The sequence below is a fragment of the Pseudophryne corroboree genome, chromosome 3, assembly GCF_028390025.1.
Source record: "Pseudophryne corroboree isolate aPseCor3 chromosome 3, aPseCor3.hap2, whole genome shotgun sequence".
Classification (NCBI taxonomy): domain Eukaryota; kingdom Metazoa; phylum Chordata; class Amphibia; order Anura; family Myobatrachidae; genus Pseudophryne; species Pseudophryne corroboree.
In genome coordinates, this window is record NC_086446.1 from 113,469,939 (window position 1) to 113,487,346 (window position 17,408).

The 17,408-nt window shown below is 41.8% G+C and overlaps 60 non-coding genes and 17 pseudogenes across 60 annotated transcripts; all 77 read right to left on the bottom strand.

Moving 5' to 3' along the window:
• Nucleotides 1-31: 31 nt before the first annotated feature.
• Nucleotides 32-150, bottom strand: LOC135063901 (5S ribosomal RNA). Its single transcript, XR_010250221.1, has one exon. It is a non-coding gene; the product is annotated as a 5S ribosomal RNA (ribosomal RNA).
• A 107-nt stretch (nucleotides 151-257) lies between these two features.
• LOC135067768 (5S ribosomal RNA) lies at nucleotides 258-376 on the bottom strand. The gene has a single exon (XR_010253978.1). It is a non-coding gene; the product is annotated as a 5S ribosomal RNA (ribosomal RNA).
• Nucleotides 377-483: 107 nt separating this feature from the next.
• LOC135066289 (5S ribosomal RNA) lies at nucleotides 484-602 on the bottom strand. Its single transcript, XR_010252541.1, has one exon. It is a non-coding gene; the product is annotated as a 5S ribosomal RNA (ribosomal RNA).
• A 107-nt stretch (nucleotides 603-709) lies between these two features.
• On the bottom strand, nucleotides 710-828 carry LOC134888311 (5S ribosomal RNA; annotated as a pseudogene).
• A 107-nt stretch (nucleotides 829-935) lies between these two features.
• Nucleotides 936-1,054, bottom strand: LOC135061693 (5S ribosomal RNA). Its single transcript, XR_010248066.1, has one exon. It is a non-coding gene; the product is annotated as a 5S ribosomal RNA (ribosomal RNA).
• Nucleotides 1,055-1,161: 107 nt separating this feature from the next.
• On the bottom strand, nucleotides 1,162-1,280 carry LOC135060164 (5S ribosomal RNA). Its single transcript, XR_010246556.1, has one exon. It is a non-coding gene; the product is annotated as a 5S ribosomal RNA (ribosomal RNA).
• Nucleotides 1,281-1,387: 107 nt separating this feature from the next.
• On the bottom strand, nucleotides 1,388-1,506 carry LOC134893079 (5S ribosomal RNA; annotated as a pseudogene).
• A 107-nt stretch (nucleotides 1,507-1,613) lies between these two features.
• On the bottom strand, nucleotides 1,614-1,732 carry LOC134887746 (5S ribosomal RNA; annotated as a pseudogene).
• Nucleotides 1,733-1,839: 107 nt separating this feature from the next.
• LOC134901699 (5S ribosomal RNA) lies at nucleotides 1,840-1,958 on the bottom strand. Its single transcript, XR_010175183.1, has one exon. It is a non-coding gene; the product is annotated as a 5S ribosomal RNA (ribosomal RNA).
• A 107-nt stretch (nucleotides 1,959-2,065) lies between these two features.
• On the bottom strand, nucleotides 2,066-2,184 carry LOC135063902 (5S ribosomal RNA). Its single transcript, XR_010250222.1, has one exon. It is a non-coding gene; the product is annotated as a 5S ribosomal RNA (ribosomal RNA).
• A 107-nt stretch (nucleotides 2,185-2,291) lies between these two features.
• LOC135059712 (5S ribosomal RNA) lies at nucleotides 2,292-2,410 on the bottom strand. Its single transcript, XR_010246113.1, has one exon. It is a non-coding gene; the product is annotated as a 5S ribosomal RNA (ribosomal RNA).
• Nucleotides 2,411-2,517: 107 nt separating this feature from the next.
• On the bottom strand, nucleotides 2,518-2,636 carry LOC135066291 (5S ribosomal RNA). The gene has a single exon (XR_010252542.1). It is a non-coding gene; the product is annotated as a 5S ribosomal RNA (ribosomal RNA).
• A 107-nt stretch (nucleotides 2,637-2,743) lies between these two features.
• On the bottom strand, nucleotides 2,744-2,862 carry LOC134888312 (5S ribosomal RNA; annotated as a pseudogene).
• Nucleotides 2,863-2,969: 107 nt separating this feature from the next.
• Nucleotides 2,970-3,088, bottom strand: LOC135061694 (5S ribosomal RNA). The gene has a single exon (XR_010248067.1). It is a non-coding gene; the product is annotated as a 5S ribosomal RNA (ribosomal RNA).
• Nucleotides 3,089-3,195: 107 nt separating this feature from the next.
• Nucleotides 3,196-3,314, bottom strand: LOC135060165 (5S ribosomal RNA). Its single transcript, XR_010246557.1, has one exon. It is a non-coding gene; the product is annotated as a 5S ribosomal RNA (ribosomal RNA).
• A 107-nt stretch (nucleotides 3,315-3,421) lies between these two features.
• LOC135061695 (5S ribosomal RNA) lies at nucleotides 3,422-3,540 on the bottom strand. Its single transcript, XR_010248068.1, has one exon. It is a non-coding gene; the product is annotated as a 5S ribosomal RNA (ribosomal RNA).
• A 107-nt stretch (nucleotides 3,541-3,647) lies between these two features.
• LOC135066588 (5S ribosomal RNA) lies at nucleotides 3,648-3,766 on the bottom strand. The gene has a single exon (XR_010252831.1). It is a non-coding gene; the product is annotated as a 5S ribosomal RNA (ribosomal RNA).
• A 107-nt stretch (nucleotides 3,767-3,873) lies between these two features.
• On the bottom strand, nucleotides 3,874-3,992 carry LOC134888133 (5S ribosomal RNA; annotated as a pseudogene).
• Nucleotides 3,993-4,099: 107 nt separating this feature from the next.
• Nucleotides 4,100-4,218, bottom strand: LOC134891175 (5S ribosomal RNA; annotated as a pseudogene).
• Nucleotides 4,219-4,325: 107 nt separating this feature from the next.
• Nucleotides 4,326-4,444, bottom strand: LOC135066952 (5S ribosomal RNA). The gene has a single exon (XR_010253185.1). It is a non-coding gene; the product is annotated as a 5S ribosomal RNA (ribosomal RNA).
• Nucleotides 4,445-4,551: 107 nt separating this feature from the next.
• LOC134887368 (5S ribosomal RNA) lies at nucleotides 4,552-4,670 on the bottom strand (annotated as a pseudogene).
• Nucleotides 4,671-4,777: 107 nt separating this feature from the next.
• LOC134885219 (5S ribosomal RNA) lies at nucleotides 4,778-4,896 on the bottom strand. The gene has a single exon (XR_010169339.1). It is a non-coding gene; the product is annotated as a 5S ribosomal RNA (ribosomal RNA).
• A 107-nt stretch (nucleotides 4,897-5,003) lies between these two features.
• On the bottom strand, nucleotides 5,004-5,122 carry LOC134884840 (5S ribosomal RNA). Its single transcript, XR_010168972.1, has one exon. It is a non-coding gene; the product is annotated as a 5S ribosomal RNA (ribosomal RNA).
• A 107-nt stretch (nucleotides 5,123-5,229) lies between these two features.
• Nucleotides 5,230-5,348, bottom strand: LOC135068009 (5S ribosomal RNA). The gene has a single exon (XR_010254219.1). It is a non-coding gene; the product is annotated as a 5S ribosomal RNA (ribosomal RNA).
• A 107-nt stretch (nucleotides 5,349-5,455) lies between these two features.
• On the bottom strand, nucleotides 5,456-5,574 carry LOC135061696 (5S ribosomal RNA). The gene has a single exon (XR_010248069.1). It is a non-coding gene; the product is annotated as a 5S ribosomal RNA (ribosomal RNA).
• Nucleotides 5,575-5,681: 107 nt separating this feature from the next.
• LOC135066589 (5S ribosomal RNA) lies at nucleotides 5,682-5,800 on the bottom strand. Its single transcript, XR_010252832.1, has one exon. It is a non-coding gene; the product is annotated as a 5S ribosomal RNA (ribosomal RNA).
• A 107-nt stretch (nucleotides 5,801-5,907) lies between these two features.
• Nucleotides 5,908-6,026, bottom strand: LOC134888134 (5S ribosomal RNA; annotated as a pseudogene).
• Nucleotides 6,027-6,133: 107 nt separating this feature from the next.
• On the bottom strand, nucleotides 6,134-6,252 carry LOC135066590 (5S ribosomal RNA). The gene has a single exon (XR_010252833.1). It is a non-coding gene; the product is annotated as a 5S ribosomal RNA (ribosomal RNA).
• A 107-nt stretch (nucleotides 6,253-6,359) lies between these two features.
• Nucleotides 6,360-6,478, bottom strand: LOC135066953 (5S ribosomal RNA). Its single transcript, XR_010253186.1, has one exon. It is a non-coding gene; the product is annotated as a 5S ribosomal RNA (ribosomal RNA).
• A 107-nt stretch (nucleotides 6,479-6,585) lies between these two features.
• LOC134887369 (5S ribosomal RNA) lies at nucleotides 6,586-6,704 on the bottom strand (annotated as a pseudogene).
• A 107-nt stretch (nucleotides 6,705-6,811) lies between these two features.
• On the bottom strand, nucleotides 6,812-6,930 carry LOC134885220 (5S ribosomal RNA). Its single transcript, XR_010169340.1, has one exon. It is a non-coding gene; the product is annotated as a 5S ribosomal RNA (ribosomal RNA).
• A 107-nt stretch (nucleotides 6,931-7,037) lies between these two features.
• On the bottom strand, nucleotides 7,038-7,156 carry LOC135064183 (5S ribosomal RNA). The gene has a single exon (XR_010250496.1). It is a non-coding gene; the product is annotated as a 5S ribosomal RNA (ribosomal RNA).
• A 107-nt stretch (nucleotides 7,157-7,263) lies between these two features.
• On the bottom strand, nucleotides 7,264-7,382 carry LOC135059013 (5S ribosomal RNA). Its single transcript, XR_010245433.1, has one exon. It is a non-coding gene; the product is annotated as a 5S ribosomal RNA (ribosomal RNA).
• A 107-nt stretch (nucleotides 7,383-7,489) lies between these two features.
• On the bottom strand, nucleotides 7,490-7,608 carry LOC135058637 (5S ribosomal RNA). The gene has a single exon (XR_010245063.1). It is a non-coding gene; the product is annotated as a 5S ribosomal RNA (ribosomal RNA).
• A 108-nt stretch (nucleotides 7,609-7,716) lies between these two features.
• On the bottom strand, nucleotides 7,717-7,835 carry LOC135071017 (5S ribosomal RNA). The gene has a single exon (XR_010257161.1). It is a non-coding gene; the product is annotated as a 5S ribosomal RNA (ribosomal RNA).
• Nucleotides 7,836-7,942: 107 nt separating this feature from the next.
• Nucleotides 7,943-8,061, bottom strand: LOC134901108 (5S ribosomal RNA). The gene has a single exon (XR_010174602.1). It is a non-coding gene; the product is annotated as a 5S ribosomal RNA (ribosomal RNA).
• A 107-nt stretch (nucleotides 8,062-8,168) lies between these two features.
• Nucleotides 8,169-8,287, bottom strand: LOC135059192 (5S ribosomal RNA). The gene has a single exon (XR_010245604.1). It is a non-coding gene; the product is annotated as a 5S ribosomal RNA (ribosomal RNA).
• A 107-nt stretch (nucleotides 8,288-8,394) lies between these two features.
• On the bottom strand, nucleotides 8,395-8,513 carry LOC134889365 (5S ribosomal RNA; annotated as a pseudogene).
• Nucleotides 8,514-8,620: 107 nt separating this feature from the next.
• Nucleotides 8,621-8,739, bottom strand: LOC135066292 (5S ribosomal RNA). The gene has a single exon (XR_010252543.1). It is a non-coding gene; the product is annotated as a 5S ribosomal RNA (ribosomal RNA).
• Nucleotides 8,740-8,846: 107 nt separating this feature from the next.
• On the bottom strand, nucleotides 8,847-8,965 carry LOC134890385 (5S ribosomal RNA; annotated as a pseudogene).
• Nucleotides 8,966-9,072: 107 nt separating this feature from the next.
• LOC135065804 (5S ribosomal RNA) lies at nucleotides 9,073-9,191 on the bottom strand. Its single transcript, XR_010252074.1, has one exon. It is a non-coding gene; the product is annotated as a 5S ribosomal RNA (ribosomal RNA).
• A 107-nt stretch (nucleotides 9,192-9,298) lies between these two features.
• On the bottom strand, nucleotides 9,299-9,417 carry LOC135066868 (5S ribosomal RNA). Its single transcript, XR_010253105.1, has one exon. It is a non-coding gene; the product is annotated as a 5S ribosomal RNA (ribosomal RNA).
• A 107-nt stretch (nucleotides 9,418-9,524) lies between these two features.
• Nucleotides 9,525-9,643, bottom strand: LOC135067894 (5S ribosomal RNA). The gene has a single exon (XR_010254101.1). It is a non-coding gene; the product is annotated as a 5S ribosomal RNA (ribosomal RNA).
• A 107-nt stretch (nucleotides 9,644-9,750) lies between these two features.
• On the bottom strand, nucleotides 9,751-9,869 carry LOC134887936 (5S ribosomal RNA; annotated as a pseudogene).
• A 107-nt stretch (nucleotides 9,870-9,976) lies between these two features.
• Nucleotides 9,977-10,095, bottom strand: LOC134901109 (5S ribosomal RNA). The gene has a single exon (XR_010174603.1). It is a non-coding gene; the product is annotated as a 5S ribosomal RNA (ribosomal RNA).
• Nucleotides 10,096-10,202: 107 nt separating this feature from the next.
• Nucleotides 10,203-10,321, bottom strand: LOC135059420 (5S ribosomal RNA). The gene has a single exon (XR_010245823.1). It is a non-coding gene; the product is annotated as a 5S ribosomal RNA (ribosomal RNA).
• Nucleotides 10,322-10,428: 107 nt separating this feature from the next.
• Nucleotides 10,429-10,547, bottom strand: LOC135066294 (5S ribosomal RNA). Its single transcript, XR_010252545.1, has one exon. It is a non-coding gene; the product is annotated as a 5S ribosomal RNA (ribosomal RNA).
• A 107-nt stretch (nucleotides 10,548-10,654) lies between these two features.
• Nucleotides 10,655-10,773, bottom strand: LOC134886310 (5S ribosomal RNA). Its single transcript, XR_010170397.1, has one exon. It is a non-coding gene; the product is annotated as a 5S ribosomal RNA (ribosomal RNA).
• Nucleotides 10,774-10,880: 107 nt separating this feature from the next.
• On the bottom strand, nucleotides 10,881-10,999 carry LOC135061698 (5S ribosomal RNA). The gene has a single exon (XR_010248071.1). It is a non-coding gene; the product is annotated as a 5S ribosomal RNA (ribosomal RNA).
• Nucleotides 11,000-11,106: 107 nt separating this feature from the next.
• LOC134901700 (5S ribosomal RNA) lies at nucleotides 11,107-11,225 on the bottom strand. Its single transcript, XR_010175184.1, has one exon. It is a non-coding gene; the product is annotated as a 5S ribosomal RNA (ribosomal RNA).
• A 107-nt stretch (nucleotides 11,226-11,332) lies between these two features.
• LOC135059432 (5S ribosomal RNA) lies at nucleotides 11,333-11,451 on the bottom strand. Its single transcript, XR_010245834.1, has one exon. It is a non-coding gene; the product is annotated as a 5S ribosomal RNA (ribosomal RNA).
• A 107-nt stretch (nucleotides 11,452-11,558) lies between these two features.
• On the bottom strand, nucleotides 11,559-11,677 carry LOC135066295 (5S ribosomal RNA). Its single transcript, XR_010252546.1, has one exon. It is a non-coding gene; the product is annotated as a 5S ribosomal RNA (ribosomal RNA).
• A 107-nt stretch (nucleotides 11,678-11,784) lies between these two features.
• On the bottom strand, nucleotides 11,785-11,903 carry LOC135067925 (5S ribosomal RNA). The gene has a single exon (XR_010254133.1). It is a non-coding gene; the product is annotated as a 5S ribosomal RNA (ribosomal RNA).
• Nucleotides 11,904-12,010: 107 nt separating this feature from the next.
• Nucleotides 12,011-12,129, bottom strand: LOC135063904 (5S ribosomal RNA). The gene has a single exon (XR_010250224.1). It is a non-coding gene; the product is annotated as a 5S ribosomal RNA (ribosomal RNA).
• A 107-nt stretch (nucleotides 12,130-12,236) lies between these two features.
• Nucleotides 12,237-12,355, bottom strand: LOC135067779 (5S ribosomal RNA). Its single transcript, XR_010253989.1, has one exon. It is a non-coding gene; the product is annotated as a 5S ribosomal RNA (ribosomal RNA).
• Nucleotides 12,356-12,462: 107 nt separating this feature from the next.
• On the bottom strand, nucleotides 12,463-12,581 carry LOC135069474 (5S ribosomal RNA). Its single transcript, XR_010255654.1, has one exon. It is a non-coding gene; the product is annotated as a 5S ribosomal RNA (ribosomal RNA).
• Nucleotides 12,582-12,688: 107 nt separating this feature from the next.
• On the bottom strand, nucleotides 12,689-12,807 carry LOC135066459 (5S ribosomal RNA). Its single transcript, XR_010252706.1, has one exon. It is a non-coding gene; the product is annotated as a 5S ribosomal RNA (ribosomal RNA).
• A 107-nt stretch (nucleotides 12,808-12,914) lies between these two features.
• LOC135066173 (5S ribosomal RNA) lies at nucleotides 12,915-13,033 on the bottom strand. Its single transcript, XR_010252428.1, has one exon. It is a non-coding gene; the product is annotated as a 5S ribosomal RNA (ribosomal RNA).
• A 107-nt stretch (nucleotides 13,034-13,140) lies between these two features.
• On the bottom strand, nucleotides 13,141-13,259 carry LOC134901340 (5S ribosomal RNA). The gene has a single exon (XR_010174828.1). It is a non-coding gene; the product is annotated as a 5S ribosomal RNA (ribosomal RNA).
• A 107-nt stretch (nucleotides 13,260-13,366) lies between these two features.
• On the bottom strand, nucleotides 13,367-13,485 carry LOC134901110 (5S ribosomal RNA). Its single transcript, XR_010174604.1, has one exon. It is a non-coding gene; the product is annotated as a 5S ribosomal RNA (ribosomal RNA).
• Nucleotides 13,486-13,592: 107 nt separating this feature from the next.
• On the bottom strand, nucleotides 13,593-13,711 carry LOC135067027 (5S ribosomal RNA). The gene has a single exon (XR_010253257.1). It is a non-coding gene; the product is annotated as a 5S ribosomal RNA (ribosomal RNA).
• Nucleotides 13,712-13,818: 107 nt separating this feature from the next.
• Nucleotides 13,819-13,937, bottom strand: LOC135069961 (5S ribosomal RNA). Its single transcript, XR_010256138.1, has one exon. It is a non-coding gene; the product is annotated as a 5S ribosomal RNA (ribosomal RNA).
• Nucleotides 13,938-14,044: 107 nt separating this feature from the next.
• Nucleotides 14,045-14,163, bottom strand: LOC134891277 (5S ribosomal RNA; annotated as a pseudogene).
• A 107-nt stretch (nucleotides 14,164-14,270) lies between these two features.
• On the bottom strand, nucleotides 14,271-14,389 carry LOC135058756 (5S ribosomal RNA). The gene has a single exon (XR_010245180.1). It is a non-coding gene; the product is annotated as a 5S ribosomal RNA (ribosomal RNA).
• Nucleotides 14,390-14,496: 107 nt separating this feature from the next.
• Nucleotides 14,497-14,615, bottom strand: LOC135066501 (5S ribosomal RNA). Its single transcript, XR_010252748.1, has one exon. It is a non-coding gene; the product is annotated as a 5S ribosomal RNA (ribosomal RNA).
• Nucleotides 14,616-14,722: 107 nt separating this feature from the next.
• Nucleotides 14,723-14,841, bottom strand: LOC134887625 (5S ribosomal RNA; annotated as a pseudogene).
• Nucleotides 14,842-14,948: 107 nt separating this feature from the next.
• Nucleotides 14,949-15,067, bottom strand: LOC135069806 (5S ribosomal RNA). The gene has a single exon (XR_010255988.1). It is a non-coding gene; the product is annotated as a 5S ribosomal RNA (ribosomal RNA).
• Nucleotides 15,068-15,174: 107 nt separating this feature from the next.
• Nucleotides 15,175-15,293, bottom strand: LOC135065898 (5S ribosomal RNA). Its single transcript, XR_010252166.1, has one exon. It is a non-coding gene; the product is annotated as a 5S ribosomal RNA (ribosomal RNA).
• A 107-nt stretch (nucleotides 15,294-15,400) lies between these two features.
• On the bottom strand, nucleotides 15,401-15,519 carry LOC135058757 (5S ribosomal RNA). The gene has a single exon (XR_010245181.1). It is a non-coding gene; the product is annotated as a 5S ribosomal RNA (ribosomal RNA).
• A 107-nt stretch (nucleotides 15,520-15,626) lies between these two features.
• LOC135066502 (5S ribosomal RNA) lies at nucleotides 15,627-15,745 on the bottom strand. The gene has a single exon (XR_010252749.1). It is a non-coding gene; the product is annotated as a 5S ribosomal RNA (ribosomal RNA).
• A 107-nt stretch (nucleotides 15,746-15,852) lies between these two features.
• Nucleotides 15,853-15,971, bottom strand: LOC134889151 (5S ribosomal RNA; annotated as a pseudogene).
• Nucleotides 15,972-16,078: 107 nt separating this feature from the next.
• LOC134891060 (5S ribosomal RNA) lies at nucleotides 16,079-16,197 on the bottom strand (annotated as a pseudogene).
• A 107-nt stretch (nucleotides 16,198-16,304) lies between these two features.
• LOC134891000 (5S ribosomal RNA) lies at nucleotides 16,305-16,423 on the bottom strand (annotated as a pseudogene).
• Nucleotides 16,424-16,530: 107 nt separating this feature from the next.
• On the bottom strand, nucleotides 16,531-16,649 carry LOC135069962 (5S ribosomal RNA). The gene has a single exon (XR_010256139.1). It is a non-coding gene; the product is annotated as a 5S ribosomal RNA (ribosomal RNA).
• Nucleotides 16,650-16,756: 107 nt separating this feature from the next.
• Nucleotides 16,757-16,875, bottom strand: LOC135068371 (5S ribosomal RNA). The gene has a single exon (XR_010254575.1). It is a non-coding gene; the product is annotated as a 5S ribosomal RNA (ribosomal RNA).
• Nucleotides 16,876-16,982: 107 nt separating this feature from the next.
• LOC135066503 (5S ribosomal RNA) lies at nucleotides 16,983-17,101 on the bottom strand. The gene has a single exon (XR_010252751.1). It is a non-coding gene; the product is annotated as a 5S ribosomal RNA (ribosomal RNA).
• A 107-nt stretch (nucleotides 17,102-17,208) lies between these two features.
• On the bottom strand, nucleotides 17,209-17,327 carry LOC134901358 (5S ribosomal RNA). Its single transcript, XR_010174848.1, has one exon. It is a non-coding gene; the product is annotated as a 5S ribosomal RNA (ribosomal RNA).
• Nucleotides 17,328-17,408: the final 81 nt, after the last annotated feature.

A 17,408-nucleotide genomic window follows, 5' to 3' on the forward strand; every position in this document is an offset into this window, starting at 1 on the left:
CATCAACAGAACGGTGTTGGCAGTATAAAAATATCTACAGCACCTTGTATTCCCAGGTGGTCTCCCATCCAAGTACTAACAAGGCCCAACACTGCTTAGCTTCCAAGATAAGATGAGATTGGGCGTATCCAGTGTGGTGTGGCTGTAGATGAGCTTTGTGGTTTCTGTTAGAACTTTTCTACTTCTAACTACTGGTTCATAAATGAATACGTTTGAAAATGGAATGCATCAACAGAACGGTGTTGGCAGTATAAAAATATCTACAGCACCTTGTATTCCCAGGTGGTCTCCCATCCAAGTACTAACCAGGCCCAACACTGCTTAGCTTCCAAGATCAGATGAGATTGGGCGTATCCAGTGTGGTGTGGCTGTAGATGAGCTTTGTGGTTTCTGTTAGAACTTTTCTACTTCTAACTACTGGTTCATAAATGAATACGTTTGAAAATGGAATGCATCAACAGAACGGTGTTGGCAGTATAAAAATATCTACAGCACCTTGTATTCCCAGGTGGTCTCCCATCCAAGTACTAACCAGGCCCAACACTGCTAAGCTTCCAAGATCAGATGAGATTGGGCGTATCCAGTGTGGTGTGGCTGTAGATGAGCTTTGTGGTTTCTGTTAGAACTTTTCTACTTCTAACTACTGGTTCATAAATGAGTACGTTTGAAAATGGAATGCATCAACAGAACGGTGTTGGCAGTATAAAAATATCTACAGCACCTTGTATTCCCAGGTGGTCTCCCACCCAACTACTAACCAGGCCCAACACTGCTTAGATTCCAAGATCAGATGAGATTGGGCGTATCCAGTGTGGTGTGACTGTAGATGAGCTTTGTGGTTTCTGTTAGAACTTTTCTACTTCTAACTACTGGTTCATAAATGAATACGTTTGAAAATGGAATGCATCAACAGAACGGTGTTGGCAGTATAAAAATATCTACAGCACCTTGTATTCCCAGGTGGTTTCCCATCCAAGTACTAACCTAGCCCAACACTGCTTAGCTTCCAAGATCAGATGAGATTGGGCGTATCCAGTGTGGTGTGGCTGTAGATGAGCTTTGTGGTTTCTGTTAGAACTTTTCTACTTCTAACTACAGGTTCATAAATGAATACGTTTGAAAATGGAATGCATCAACAGAACGGTGTTGGCAGTATAAAAATATCTACAGCACCTTGTATTCCCAGGTGGTCTCCCATCCAAGTACTAACCAGGTCCAACACTGCTTAGCTTCCAAGATCAGATGAGATTGGGCGTATCCAGTGTGGTGTGGCTGTAGATGAGCTTTGTGGTTTCTGTTAGAACTTTTCTACTTCTAACTACTGGTTCATAAATGAATACGTTTGAAAATGGAATGCATCAACAGAACGGTGTTGGCAGTATAAAAATATCTACAGCACCTTGTATTCCCAGGTGGTTTCCCATCCAAGTACTAACCTAGCCCAACACTGCTTAGCTTCCAAGATCAGCTGAGATTGGGCGTACCCAGTGTGGTGTGGCTGAAAATGACCTTTGTGGTTTCTGTTAGAACTTTTCTACTTCTAACTACTGGTTCATAAATGAGGATGTTTGAAAATGGAATGCATCAACAGAACGGTGTTGGCAGTATAAAAATATCTACAGCACCTTGTATTCCCAGGTGGGCTCCCATCCAAGTACTAACCAGGTCCAACACTGCTTAGTTTCCAAGATCAGATGAGATTGGGCGTATCCAGTGTGGTGTGGCTGTAGATGAGCTTTGTGGTTTCTGTTAGAACTTTTCTACTTCTAACTACTGGTTCATAAATGAATACGTTTGAAAATGGAATGCATCAACAGAACGGTGTTGGCAGTATAAAAATATCTACAGCACCTTGTATTCCCAGGTGGTCTCCCATCCAAGTACTAACCAGGTCCAACACTGCTTAGCTTCCAAGATCAGATGAGATTGGGCGTATCCAATGTGGTATGGCTGTAGATGAGCTTTGTGGTTTCTGTTAGAACTTTTCTACTTCTAACTACAGGTTCATAAATGAAAACGTTTGAAAATGGAATGCATCAACAGAACGGTGTTGGCAGTATAAAAATATCTACAGCACCTTGTATTCCCAGGTGGTCTCCCATCCAAGTACTAACAAGGCCCAACACTGCTTAGCTTCCAAGATAAGATGAGATTGGGCGTATCCAGTGTGGTGTGGCTGTAGATGAGCTTTGTGGTTTCTGTTAGAACTTTTCTACTTCTAACTACTGGTTCATAAATGAATACGTTTGAAAATGGAATGCGTCAACAGAACGGTGTTGGCAGTATAAAAATATCTACAGCACCTTGTATTCCCAGGTGGTCTCCCATCCAAGTACTAACCAGGCCCAACACTGCTTAGCTTCCAAGATCAGATGAGATTGGGCGTATCCAGTGTGGTGTTGCTGTAGATGATCTTTGTGGTTTCTGTTAGAACTTTTCTACTTCTAACTACTGGTTCATAAATGAATACGTTTGAAAATGGAATGCATCAACAGAACGGTGTTGGCAGTATAAAAATATCTACAGCACCTTGTATTCCCAGGTGGTCTCCCATCCAAGTACTAACCAGGCCCAACACTGCTAAGCTTCCAAGATCAGATGAGATTGGGCGTATCCAGTGTGGTGTGGCTGTAGATGAGCTTTGTGGTTTCTGTTAGAACTTTTCTACTTCTAACTACTGGTTCATAAATGAGTACGTTTGAAAATGGAATGCATCAACAGAACGGTGTTGGCAGTATAAAAATATCTACAGCACCTTGTATTCCCAGGTGGTCTCCCACCCAACTACTAACCAGGCCCAACACTGCTTAGATTCCAAGATCAGATGAGATTGGGCGTATCCAGTGTGGTGTGACTGTAGATGAGCTTTGTGGTTTCTGTTAGAACTTTTCTACTTCTAACTACTGGTTCATAAATGAATACGTTTGAAAATGGAATGCATCAACAGAACGGTGTTGGCAGTATAAAAATATCTACAGCACCTTGTATTCCCAGGTGGTTTCCCATCCAAGTACTAACCTAGCCCAACACTGCTTAGCTTCCAAGATCAGATGAGATTGGGCGTATCCAGTGTGGTGTGGCTGTAGATGAGCTTTGTGGTTTCTGTTAGAACTTTTCTACTTCTAACTACAGGTTCATAAATGAATACGTTTGAAAATGGAATGCATCAACAGAACGGTGTTGGCAGTATAAAAATATCTACAGCACCTTGTATTCCCAGGTGGTCTCCCATCCAAGTACTAACCAGGTCCAACACTGCTTAGCTTCCAAGATCAGATGAGATTGGGCGTATCCAGTGTGGTGTGGCTGTAGATGAGCTTTGTGGTTTCTGTTAGAACTTTTCTACTTCTAACTACTGGTTCATAAATGAATACGTTTGAAAATGGAATGCATCAACAGAACGGTGTTGGCAGTATAAAAATATCTACAGCACCTTGTATTCCCAGGTGGTTTCCCATCCAAGTACTAACCTAGCCCAACACTGCTTAGCTTCCAAGATCAGATGAGATTGGGCGTATCCAGTGTGGTGTGGCTGTAGATGAGCTTTGTGGTTTCTGTTAGAACTTTTCTACTTCTAACTACAGGTTCATAAATGAATACGTTTGAAAATGGAATGCATCAACAGAACGGTGTTGGCAGTATAAAAATATCTACAGCACCTTGTATTCCCAGGTGGGCTCCCATCCAAGTACTAACCAGGTCCAACACTGCTTAGCTTCCAAGATCAGATGAGATTGGGCGTATCCAGTGTGGTGTGGCTGTAGATGAGCTTTGTGGTTTCTGTTAGAACTTTTCTACTTCTAACTACTGGTTCATAAATGAATACGTTTGAAAATGGAATGCATCAACAGAACGGTGTTGGCAGTATAAAAATATCTACAGCACCTTGTATTCCCAGGTGGTTTCCCATCCAAGTACTAACCTAGCCCAACACTGCTTAGCTTCCAAGATCAGCTGAGATTGGGCGTACCCAGTGTGGTGTGGCTGTAGATGACCTTTGTGGTTTCTGTTAGAACTTTTCTACTTCTAACTACTGGTTCATAAATGAGGATGTTTGAAAATGGAATGCATCAACAGAACGGTGTTGGCAGTATAAAAATATCTACAGCACCTTGTATTCCCAGGTGGGCTCCCATCCAAGTACTAACCAGGTCCAACACTGCTTAGCTTCCAAGATAAGATGAGATTGGGCGTATCCAGTGTGGTGTGGCTGTAGATGAGCTTTGTGGTTTCTGTTAGAACTTTTCTACTTCTAACTACTGGTTCATAAATGAATACATTTGAAAATGGAATGCATCAACAGAACGGTGTTGGCAGTATAAAAATATCTACAGCACCTTGTATTCCCAGGTGGTTTCCCATCCAAGTACTAACCTAGCCCAACACTGCTTAGCTTCCAAGATCAGATGAGATTGGGCGTACCCAGTGTGGTGTGGCTGTAGATGACCTTTGTGGTTTCTGTTAGAACTTTTCTACTTCTAACTACTGGTTCATAAATGAGGATGTTTGAAAATGGAATGCATCAACAGAACGGTGTTGGCAGTATAAAAATATCTACAGCACCTTGTATTCCCAGGTGGTTTCCCATCCAAGTACTAACCTAGCCCAATACTGCTTAGCTTCCAAGATCAGATGAGATTGGGCGTACCCAGTGTGGTGTGGCTGTAGATGACCTTTGTGGTTTCTGTTAGAACTTTTCTACTTCTAACTACTGGTTCATAAATGAGGATGTTTGAAAATGGAATGCATCAACAGAACGGTGTTGGCAGTATAAAAATATCTACAGCACCTTGTAGTCCCAGGTGGTCTCCCATCCAAGTACTAACCAGGTCCAACACTGCTTAGCTTCCAAGATCAGATGAGATTGGGCGTATCCAGTGTGGTGTGGCTGTAGATGAGCTTTGTGGTTTCTGTTAGAACTTTTCTACTTTTAACAACTGGTTCATAAATGAATACATTTGAAAATGGAATGCATCAACAGAACGGTGTTGGCAGTATAAAAATATCTACAGCACCTTGTATTCCCAGGTGGTTTCCCATCCAAGTACTAACCTAGCCCAACACTGCTTAGCTTCAAAGATCAGATGAGATTGGGCGTATCCAGTGTGGTGTGGCTGTAGATGAGCTTTGTGGTTTCTGTTAGAACTTTTCTACTTCTAACTACAGGTTCATAAATGAATACGTTTGAAAATGGAATGCATCAACAGAACGGTGTTGGCAGTATAAAAATATCTACAGCACCTTGTATTCCCAGGTGGTCTCCCATCCAAGTACTAACCAGGTCCAACACTGCTTAGCTTCCAAAATCAGATGAGATTGGGCGTATCCAGTGTGGTGTGGCTGTAGATGAGCTTTGTGGTTTCTGTTAGAACTTTTCTACTTCTAACTACTGGTTCATAAATGAATACGTTTGAAAATGGAATGCATCAACAGAACGGTGTTGGCAGTATAAAAATATCTACAGCACCTTGTATTCCCAGGTGGTTTCCCATCCAAGTACTAACCTAGCCCAACACTGCTTAGCTTCCAAGATCAGATGAGATTGGGCGTATCCAGTGTGGTGTGGCTGTAGATGAGCTTTGTGGTTTCTGTTAGAACTTTTCTACTTCTAACTACAGGTTCATAAATGAATACGTTTGAAAATGGAATGCATCAACAGAACGGTGTTGGCAGTATAAAAATATCTACAGCACCTTGTATTCCCAGGTGGGCTCCCATCCAAGTACTAACCAGGTCCAACACTGCTTAGCTTCCAAGATCAGATGAGATTGGGCGTATCCAGTGTGGTGTGGCTGTAGATGAGCTTTGTGGTTTCTGTTAGAACTTTTCTACTTCTAACTACTGGTTCATAAATGAATACGTTTGAAAATGGAATGCATCAACAGAACGGTGTTGGCAGTATAAAAATATCTACAGCACCTTGTATTCCCAGGTGGTTTCCCATCCAAGTACTAACCTAGCCCAACACTGCTTAGCTTCCAAGATCAGCTGAGATTGGGCGTACCCAGTGTGGTGTGGCTGTAGATGACCTTTGTGGTTTCTGTTAGAACTTTTCTACTTCTAACTACTGGTTCATAAATGAGGATGTTTGAAAATGGAATGCATCAACAGAACGGTGTTGGCAGTATAAAAATATCTACAGCACCTTGTATTCCCAGGTGGGCTCCCATCCAAGTACTAACCAGGTCCAACACTGCTTAGCTTCCAAGATCAGATGAGATTGGGCGTATCCAGTGTGGTGTGGCTGTAGATGAGCTTTGTGGTTTCTGTTAGAACTTTTCTACTTCTAACTACTGGTTCATAAATGAATACATTTGAAAATGGAATGCATCAACAGAACGGTGTTGGCAGTATAAAAATATCTACAGCACCTTGTATTCCCAGGTGGTTTCCCATCCAAGTACTAACCTAGCCCAACACTGCTTAGCTTCCAAGATCAGATGAGATTGGGCGTACCCAGTGTGGTGTGGCTGTAGATGACCTTTGTGGTTTCTGTTAGAACTTTTCTACTTCTAACTACTGGTTCATAAATGAGGATGTTTGAAAATGGAATGCATCAACAGAACGGTGTTGGCAGTATAAAAATATCTACAGCACCTTGTATTCCCAGGTGGTTTCCCATCCAAGTACTAACCTAGCCCAATACTGCTTAGCTTCCAAGATCAGATGAGATTGGGCGTACCCAGTGTGGTGTGGCTGTAGATGACCTTTGTGGTTTCTGTTAGAACTTTTCTACTTCTAACTACTGGTTCATAAATGAGGATGTTTGAAAATGGAATGCATCAACAGAACGGTGTTGGCAGTATAAAAATATCTACAGCACCTTGTAGTCCCAGGTGGTCTCCCATCCAAGTACTAACCAGGTCCAACACTGCTTAGCTTCCAAGATCAGATGAGATTGGGCGTATCCAGTGTGGTGTGGCTGTAGATGAGCTTTGTGGTTTCTGTTAGAACTTTTCTACTTTTAACAACTGGTTCATAAATGAATACATTCGAAAATGGAATGCATCAACAGAACGGTGTTGGCAGTATAAAAATATCTACAGCACCTTGTATTCCCAGGTGGGCTCCCATCCAAGTACTAACCAGGTCCAACACTGCTTAGCTTCCAAGATCAGATGAGATTGGGCGTATCCAATGTGGTATGGCTGTAGATGAGCATTGTGGTTTCTGTTAGAACTTTTCTACTTCTAACTACAGGTTCAGAAATGAATACATTTGAAAATGGAATGCATCAACAGAACGGTGTTGGCAGTATAAAAATATCTACAGCACCTTGTATTCCCAGGTGGTCTCCCATCCAAGTACTAACCAGGCCCAACACTGCTTAGCTTCCAAGATCAGATGAGATTGGGCATATCCAGTGTGGTGTGGCTGTAGATGAGCTTTGTGGTTTCTGTTAGAACTTTTCTACTTCTAACTACTGGTTCATAAATGAGTACGTTTGAAAATGGAATGCATCAACAGAACGGAGTTGGCAGTATAAAAATATCTACAGCACCTTGTATTCCCAGGTGGTCTCCCATCCAAGTACTAACCTGGCCCAACACTGCTTAGCTTCCAAGATCAGATGAGATTGGGCGTATCCAGTGTGGTGTGGCTGTAGATGAGCTTTGTGGTTTCTGTTAGAACTTTTCTTTTTCTAACTACTGGTTCATAAATGAATACATTTGAAAATGGAATGCATCAACAGAACGGTGTTGGCAGTAAAAAAAATATCTACAGCACCTTGTATTCCAAGGTGGTCTCCCATCCAAGTACTAACCAGGCCCAACACTGCTTAGCTTCCAAGATCAGATGAGATTGGGCGTATCCAATGCGGCTTGGCTGTAGATGAGCTTTGTGGTTTCTGTTAGAACTTTTCTACTTCTTACTACTGGTTCATAAATGAATACGTTTGAAAATGGAATGCATCAACAGAACGGTGTTGGCAGTATAAAAGTATCTACAGCACCTTGTATTCCCAGGTGGTCTCCCATCCAAGTACTAACCAGGCCCAACACTGCTTTGCTTCCAAGATCAGATGAGATTGGGTGTATCCAGTGTGGTGTGGCTGTAGATGAGCTTTGTAGTTTCTGTTAGAACTTTTCTACTTCTAACTACTGGTTCATAAATGAATACGTTTGAAAATGGAATGCATCAGCAGAACGGTGTTGGCAGTATAAAAATATCTACAGCACCTTGTATTCCCAGGTGGTCTCCCATCCAAGTACTAATCAGGCCCAACACTGATTAGCTTCCAAGATCAGATGAGATTGGGTGTATCCAGTGTGGTGTGGCTGTAGATGAGCTTTGTGGTTTCTGTTAGATCTTTTCTACTTCTAACTACTGGTTCATAAATGAATACGTTTGAAAATGGAATGCATCAACAGAACGGTGTTGGCAGTATAAAAATATCTACAGCACCTTGTATTCCAAGGTGGTCTCCCATCCAAGTACTAACCAGGCCCAACACTGCTTAGCTTCCAAGATCAGATGAGATTGGGTGTATCCAGTCTGGTGTAGCAGTAGATGAGCTTTGTGGTTTCTGTTAGATCTTTTCTACTTCTAACTACTGGTTCATAAATGAATACGTTTGAAAATGGAATGCATCAACAGAACGGTGTTGGCAGTATAAAAATATCTACAGCACCTTGTATTCCCAGGTGGTCTCCCATCCAAGTACTAACCAGGCCCAACACTGCTAAGCTTCCAAGATCAGATGAGATTGGGCGTATCCAGTGTGGTGTGGCTGTAGATGAGCTTTGTGGTTTCTGTTAGAACTTTTCTACTTCTAACTACTGGTTCATAAATGAGTACGTTTGAAAATGGAATGCATCAACAGAACGGTGTTGGCAGTATAAAAATATCTACAGCACCTTGTATTCCCTGGTGGTCTCCCATCCAACTACTAACCAGGCCCAACACTGCTTAGATTCCAAGATCAGATGAGATTGGGCGTATCCAGTGTGGTGTGACTGTAGATGAGCTTTGTGGTTTCTGTTAGAACTTTTCTACTTCTAACTACTGGTTCATAAATGAATACGTTTGAAAATGGAATGAATCAACAGAATGGTGTTGGCAGTATAAAAATATCTACAGCACCTTGTATTCCCAGGTGGTTTCCCATCCAAGTACTAACCTAGCCCAACACTGCTTAGCTTCCAAGATCAGATGAGATTGGGCGTATCCAATGTGGTGTGGCTGTAGATGAGCTTTGTGGTTTCTGTTAGAACTTTTCTACTTCTAACTACTGGTTCATAAATGAGTACGTTTGAAAATGAAATGCATCAACAGAATGGTGTTGGCAGTATAAAAATATCTACAGCACCTTGTATTCCCAGGTCGTCTCCCATCCAAGTACTAACCTGGCCCAACACTGCTTAGCTTCCAAGATCAGATGAGATTGGGCGTATCCAGTGTGGTGTGGCTGTAGATGAGCTTTGTGGTTTCTGTTAGAACTTTTCTTCTTCTAACTACTGGTTCATAAATGAATACATTTGAAAATGGAATGCATCAACAGAACGGTGTTGGCAGTAAAAAAATATCTACAGCACCTTGTATTCCAAGGTGGTCTCCCATCCAAGTACTAACCAGGCCCAACACTGCTTAGCTTCCAAGTTCAGATGAGATTGGGCAGATCCAGTGTGGTGTGGCTGTAGATGAGCTTTGTGGTTTCTGTTAGAACTTTTCTACTTCTAACTACTGGTTCATAAATGAATACGTTTGAAAATGGAATGCATCAACAGAACGGTGTTGGCAGTATAAAAATATCTACAGCACCTTGTATTCCCAGGTGGTATCCCATCCAAGTACTAACCAGGCCCAACACTGCTTAGCTTCCAAGATCAGATGAGATTGGACGTATCCAATGTGGCTTGGCTGTAGATGAGCTTTGTGGTTTTTGTTAGAACTTTTCTACTTCTTACTACTGGTTCATAAATGAATACGTTTGAAAATGGAATGCATCAACAGAACGGTGTTGGCAGTATAAAAGTATCTACAGCACCTTGTATTCCCAGGTGGTCTCCCATCCAAGTACTAACCAGGCCCAACACTGCTTTGCTTCCAAGATCAGATGAGATTGGGTGTATCCAGTGTGGTGTGGCTGTAGATGAGCTTTGTGGTTTCTGTTAGAACTTTTCTACTTCTAACTACTGGTTCATAAATGAATACGTTTGAAAATGGAATGCATCAACAGAACGGTGTTGGCAGTATAAAAATATCTACAGCACCTTGTATTCCCAGGTGGTCTCCCATCCAAGTACTAACCAGGCCCAACACTGCTTAGCTTCCAAGATCAGATGAGATTGGGTGTATGCAGTGTGGTGTGGCTGTAGATGAGCTTTGTGGTTTCTGTTAGATCTTTTCTACTTCTAACTACTGGTTCATAAATGAATACGTTTGAAAATGGAATGCATCAACAGAACGGTGTTGGCAGTATAAAAATATCTACAGCACCTTGTATTCCCAGGTGGTCTCCCATCCAAGTACTAACCAGGCCCAACACTGCTAAGCTTCCAAGATCAGATGAGATTGGGCGTATCCAGTGTGGTGTGGCTGTAGATGAGCTTTGTGGTTTCTGTTAGAACTTTTCTACTTCTAACTACTGGTTCATAAATGAGTACGTTTGAAAATGGAATGCATCAACAGAACGGTGTTGGCAGTATAAAAATATCTACAGCACCTTGTATTCCCAGGTGGTCTCCCATCCAACTACTAACCAGGCCCAACACTGCTTAGATTCCAAGATCAGATGAGATTGGGCGCATCCAGTGTGGTGTGACTGTAGATGAGCTTTGTGGTTTCTGTTAGAACTTTTCTACTTCTAACTACTGGTTCATAAATGAATACGTTTGAAAATGGAATGCATCAACAGAACGGTGTTGGCAGTATAAAAATATCTACAGCACCTTGTATTCCCAGGTGGTTTCCCATCCAAGTACTAACCTAGCCCAACACTGCTTAGCTTCCAAGATCAGATGAGATTGGGCGTATCCAGTGTGGTGTGGCTGTAGATGAGCTTTGTGGTTTCTGTTAGAACTTTTCTACTTCTAACTACTGGTTCATAAATGAATACGTTTGAAAATGGAATGCATCAACAGAACGGTGTTGGCAGTATAAAAATATCTACAGCACCTTGTATTCCCAGGTGGTCTCCCATCCAAGTACTAACCAGGTCCAACACTGCTTAGCTTCCAAGATCAGATGAGATTGGGCGTATCCAATGTGGTATGGCTGTAGATGAGCTTTGTGGTTTCTGTTAGAACTTTTCTACTTCTAACAACAGGTTCATAAATGAAAACGTTTGAAAATGGAATGCATCAACAGAACGGTGTTGGCAGTATAAAAATATCTACAGCACCTTGTATTCCCAGGTGGTCTCCCATCCAAGTACTAACCAGGCCCAACACTGCTTAGCTTCCAAGATCAGATGAGATTGGGTGTATGCAGTGTGGTGTGGCTGTAGATGAGCTTTGTGGTTTCTGTTAGATCTTTTCTACTTCTAACTACTGGTTCATAAATGAATACGTTTGAAAATGGAATGCATCAACAGAACGGTGTTGGCAGTATAAAAATATCTACAGCACCTTGTATTCCCAGGTGGTCTCCCATCCAAGTACTAACCAGGCCCAACACTGCTAAGCTTCCAAGATCAGATGAGATTGGGCGTATCCAGTGTGGTGTGGCTGTAGATGAGCTTTGTGGTTTCTGTTAGAACTTTTCTACTTCTAACTACTGGTTCATAAATGAGTACGTTTGAAAATGGAATGCATCAACAGAACGGTGTTGGCAGTATAAAAATATGTACAGCACCTTGTATTCCCAGGTGGTCTCCCATCCAAGTACTAACCAGGTCCAACACTGCTTAGCTTCCAAGATCAGATGAGATTGGGCGTATCCAATGTGGTATGGCTGTAGATGAGCTTTGTGGTTTCTGTTAGAACTTTTCTACTTCTAACAACAGGTTCATAAATGAAAACGTTTGAAAATGGAATGCATCAACAGAACGGTGTTGGCAGTATAAAAATATCTACAGCACCTTGTATTCCCAGGTGGTCTCCCATCCAAGTACTAACAAGGCCCAACACTGCTTAGCTTCCAAGATAAGATGAGATTGGGCGTATCCAGTGTGGTGTGGCTGTAGATGAGCTTTGTGGTTTCTGTTAGAACTTTTCTACTTCTAACTACTGGTTCATAAATGAATACGTTTGAAAATGGAATGCATCAACAGAACGGTGTTGGCAGTATAAAAATATCTACAGCACCTTGTATTCCCAGGTGGTCTCCCATCCAAGTACTAACCAGGCCCAACACTGCTTAGCTTCCAAGATCAGATGAGATTGGGCGTATCCAGTGTGGTGTGGCTGTAGATGAGCTTTGTGGTTTCTGTTAGAACTTTTCTACTTCTAACTACTGGTTCATAAATGAATACGTTTGAAAATGGAATGCATCAACAGAACGATGTTGGCAGTATAAAAATATCTACAGCACCTTGTATTCCCAAGTGGTCTCCCATCCAAGTACTAAACAGGCCCAACACTGCTAAGCTTCCAAGATCAGATGAGATTGGGCGTATCCAGTGTGGTGTGGCTGTAGATGAGCTTTGTGGTTTCTGTTAGAACTTTTCTACTTCTAACTACTGGTTCATAAATGAGTACGTTTGAAAATGGAATGCATCAACAGAACGGTGTTGGCAGTATAAAAATATCTACAGCACCTTGTATTCCCAGGTGGTCTCCCATCCAAGTACTAACCAGGTCCAACACTGCTTAGCTTCCAAGATCAGTTGAGATTGGGCGTATCCAATGTGGTATGGCTGTAGATGAGCTTTGTGGTTTCTGTTAGAACTTTTCTACTTCTAACTACAGGTTCATAAATGAAAACGTTTGAAAATGGAATGCATCAACAGAACGGTGTTGGCAGTATAAAAATATCTACAGCACCTTGTATTCCCAGGTGGTCTCCCATCCAAGTACTAACAAGGCCCAGCACTGCTTAGCTTCCAAGATAAGATGAGATTGGGCGTATCCAGTGTGGTGTGGCTGTAGATGAGCTTTGTGGTTTCTGTTAGAACTTTTCTACTTCTAACTACTGGTTCATAAATGAATACGTTTGAAAATGGAATGCATCAACAGAACGGTGTTGGCAGTATAAAAATATCTACAGCACCTTGTATTCCCAGGTGGTCTCCCATCCAAGTACTAACCAGGCCCAACACTGCTTAGCTTCCAAGATCAGATGAGATTGGGTGTATCCAGTGTAGTGTGGCTGTAGATGAGCTTTGTGGTTTCTGTTAGATCTTTTCTACTTCTAACTACTGGTTCATAAATAAATACGTTTGAAAATGGAATGCATCAACAGAACGGTGTTGGCAGTATAAAAATATCTACAGCACCTTGTATTCCCAGGTGGTCTCCCATCCAAGTACTAACCAGGCCCAACACTGCTTTGCTTCCAAGATCAGATGAGATTGGGTGTATCCAGTGTGGTGTGGCTGTAGATGAGCTTTGTGGTTTCTGTTAGAACTTTTCTACTTCTAACTACTGGTTCATAAATGAATACGTTTGAAAATGGAATGCATCAACAGAACGGTGTTGGCAGTATAAAAATATCTACAGCACCTTGTATTCCCAGGTGGTCTCCCATCCAAGTACTAACCAGGCCCAACACTGCTTAGCTTCCAAGATCAGATGAGATTGGGTGTATCCAGTGTGGTGTGGCTGTAGATGAGCTTTGTGGTTTCTGTTAGATCTTTTCTACTTCTAACTACTGGTTCATAAATGAATACGTTTGAAAATGGAATGCATCAACAGAACGGTGTTGGCAGTATAAAAATATCTACAGCACCTTGTATTCCCAGGTGGTCTCCCATCCAAGTACTAACCAGGCCCAACACTGCTTAGCTTCAAAGATCAGATGAGATTGGGCATATCCAGTGTGGTGTGGCTGTAGATGAGCTTTGTGGTTTCTGTTAGAACTTTTCTACTTCTAACTACTGGTTCATAAATGAATACGTTTGAAAATGGAATGCATCAACAGAACGGTGTTGGCAGTATAAAAATATCTACAGCACCTTGTATTCCCAGGTAGTCTCCCATCCAAGTACTAACCAGGCCCAACACTGCTTAGCTTCTAAGATCAGATGAGATTGGGCATATCCAGTGTGGTGAGGCTGTAGATGAGCTTTGTGGTTTCTGTTAGAACTTTTCTACATCTAACTACTGGTTCATAAATGAATACGTTTGAAAATGGAATGCATCAACAGAACGGTGTTGGCAGTATAAAAATATCTACAGCACCTTGTATTCCCAGGTGGTTTCCCATCCAAGTACTAACCAGGCCCAACACTGCTTAGCTTCCAAGATCAGATGAGATTGGGCGTATCCAGTGTGGTGTGGCTGTAGATGAGCTTTGTGGTTTCTGTTAGAACTTTTCTACTTCTAACTACTGGTTCATAAATGAATACATTTGAAAATGGAATGCATCAACAGAACGGTGTTGGCAGTATAAAAATATCTACAGCACCTTGTATTCCCAGGTGGTCTCCCATCCAAGTACTAACCAGGCCCAACACTGCTTAACTTCTAAGATCAGATGAGATTGGGCATATCCAGTGTGGTGTGGCTGTAGATGAGCTTTGTGGTTTCTGTTAGAACTTTTCTACTTCTAACTACTGGTTCATAAATGAATACGTTTGAAAATGGAATGCATCAACAGAACGGTGTTGGCAGTATAAAAATATCTACAGCACCTTGTATTACCAGGTGGTCTCCCATCCAAGTATTAACCAGGCCCAACACTGCTTAGCTTCCAAGATCAGATGAGATTGGGCGTATCCAGTGTGGTGTGGCTGTAGATGAGCTTTGTGGTTTCTGTTAGAACTTTTCTACTTCTAACTACTGGTTCATAAATGAATACATTTGAAAATGGAATGCATCAACAGAACGGTGTTGGCAGTATAAAAATATCTACAGCACCTTGTATTCCCAGGTGGTCTCCCATCCAAGTACTAACTAGGCCCAACACTGCTTAGCTTCTAAGATCAGATGAGATTGGGCATATCCAGTGTGGTGTGGCTGTAGATGAGCTTTGGGGTTTCTGTTAGAACTTTTCTACTTCTAACTACTGGTTCATAAATGAATACGTTTGAAAATGGAATGCATCAACAGAACGGTGTTGGCAGTATAAAAATATCTACAGCACCTTGTATTCCCAGGTGGTTTCCCATCCAAGTACTAACCAGGCCCAACACTGCTTAGCTTCCAAGATCAGAAGAGATTGGGCGTATCCAGTGTGGTGTGGCTGTAGATGAGCTTTGTGGTTTCTGTTAGAACTTTTCTACTTCTAACTACTGGTTCATAAATGAATACGTTCGAAAATGGAATGCATCAACAGAACGGTGTTGGCAGTATAAAAATATCTACAGCACCTTGTATTCCCAGGTGGTTTCCCATCCAAGTACTAACCAGGCCCAACACTGCTTAGCTTCCAAGATCAGATGAGATTGGGCGTATCCAGTGTGGTGTGGCTGTAGATGAGCTTTGTGGTTTCTGTTAGAACTTTTCTACTTCTAACTACTGGTTCATAAATGAATACATTTGAAAATGGAATGCATCAACAGAACGGTGTTGGCAGTATAAAAATATCTACAGCACCTTGTATTCCCAGGTGGTCTCCCATCCAAGTACTAACCAGGCCCAACACTGCTTAACTTCTAAGATCAGATGAGATTGGGCATATCCAGTGTGGTGTGGCTGTAGATGAGCTTTGTGGTTTCTGTTAGAACTTTTCTACTTCTAACTACTGGTTCATAAATGAATACGTTTGAAAATGGAATGCATCAACAGAACGGTGTTGGCAGTATAAAAATATCTACAGCACCTTGTATTACCAGGTGGTCTCTCATCCAAGTACTAACCAGGCCCAACACTGCTTAGCTTCCAAGATCAGATGAGATTGGGCGTATCCAGTGTGGTGTGGCTGTAGATGAGCTTTGTGGTTTCTGTTAGAACTTTTCTACTTCTAACTACTGGTTCATAAATGAATACATTTGAAAATGGAATGCATCAACAGAACGGTGTTGGCAGTATAAAAATATCTACAGCACCTTGTATTCCCAGGTGGTCTCCCATCCAAGTACTAACCAGGCCCAACACTGCTTAGCTTCTAAGATCAGATGAGATTGAGCATATCCAAAGTGGTGTGGCTGTAGATGAGCTTTGGGGTTTCTGTTAGAACTTTTCTACTTCTAACTACTGGTTCATAAATGAATACGTTTTAAAATGGAATGCATCAACAGAACGGTGTTGGCAGTATAAAAATATCTACAGCGCCTTGTATTCCCAGGTGGTCTCCCATCCAAGTACTAACCAGGCGCAACACTGCTTAGCTTCCAAGATCAGATGAGATTGGGCGTATCCAGTGTGGTGCGACTGTAGATGAGCTTTGTGGTTTCTGTTAGAACTTTTCTACTTCTAACTACTGGTTCATAAATGAATACATTTGAAAATGGAATGCATCAACAGAACGGTGTTGGCAGTATAAAAATATCTACAGCACCTTGTATTCCCAGGTGGTCTCCCATCCAAGTACTAACCAGGCCCAACACTGCTTAGCTTCAAAGATCAGATGAGATTGGGCATATCCAGTGTGGTGTGGCTGTAGATGAGCTTTGTGGTTTCTGTTAGAACTTTTCTACTTCTAACTACTGGTTCATAAATGAATACGTTTGAAAATGGAATGCATCAACAGAACGGTGTTGGCAGTATAAAAATATCTACAGCACCTTGTATTCCCAGGTGGTTTCCCATCCAAGTACTAACCAGGCCCAATACTGCTTAGCTTCCAAGATCAGATGAGATTGGGCGTATCCAGTGTGGTGTGGCTGTAGATGAGCTTTGTGGTTTCTGTTAGAACTTTTCTACTTCTAACTACTGGTTCATAAATGAATACATTTGAAAATGGAATTCATCAACAGAACGGTGTTGGCAGTATAAAAATATCTACAGCACCTTGTATTCCCAGGTGGTCTCCCATCCAAGTACTAACCAGGCCCAACACTGCTTAACTTCTAAGATCAGATGAGATTGGGCATATCCAGTGTGGTGTGGCTGTAGATGAGCTTTGTGGTTTCTGTTAGAACTTTTCTACTTCTAACTACTGGTTCATAAATGAATACGTTTGAAAATGGAATGCATCAACAGAACAGTGTTGGAAGTATAAAAATACCTACAGCTCCTTGTATTCCCAGGTGGTCTCCCATCCAAGTACTAACAAGGCCCAACACTGCTTAGCTTCCAAGATCAGATGAGATTGGGCGTATCCAGTGTGGTGTGGCTGTAGATGAGTATTGTGGTTTCTGTTAGAACTTTTCTACTTCTAACTACTGGTTCATAAATGAATACGTTTGAAAATGGAATGCATCA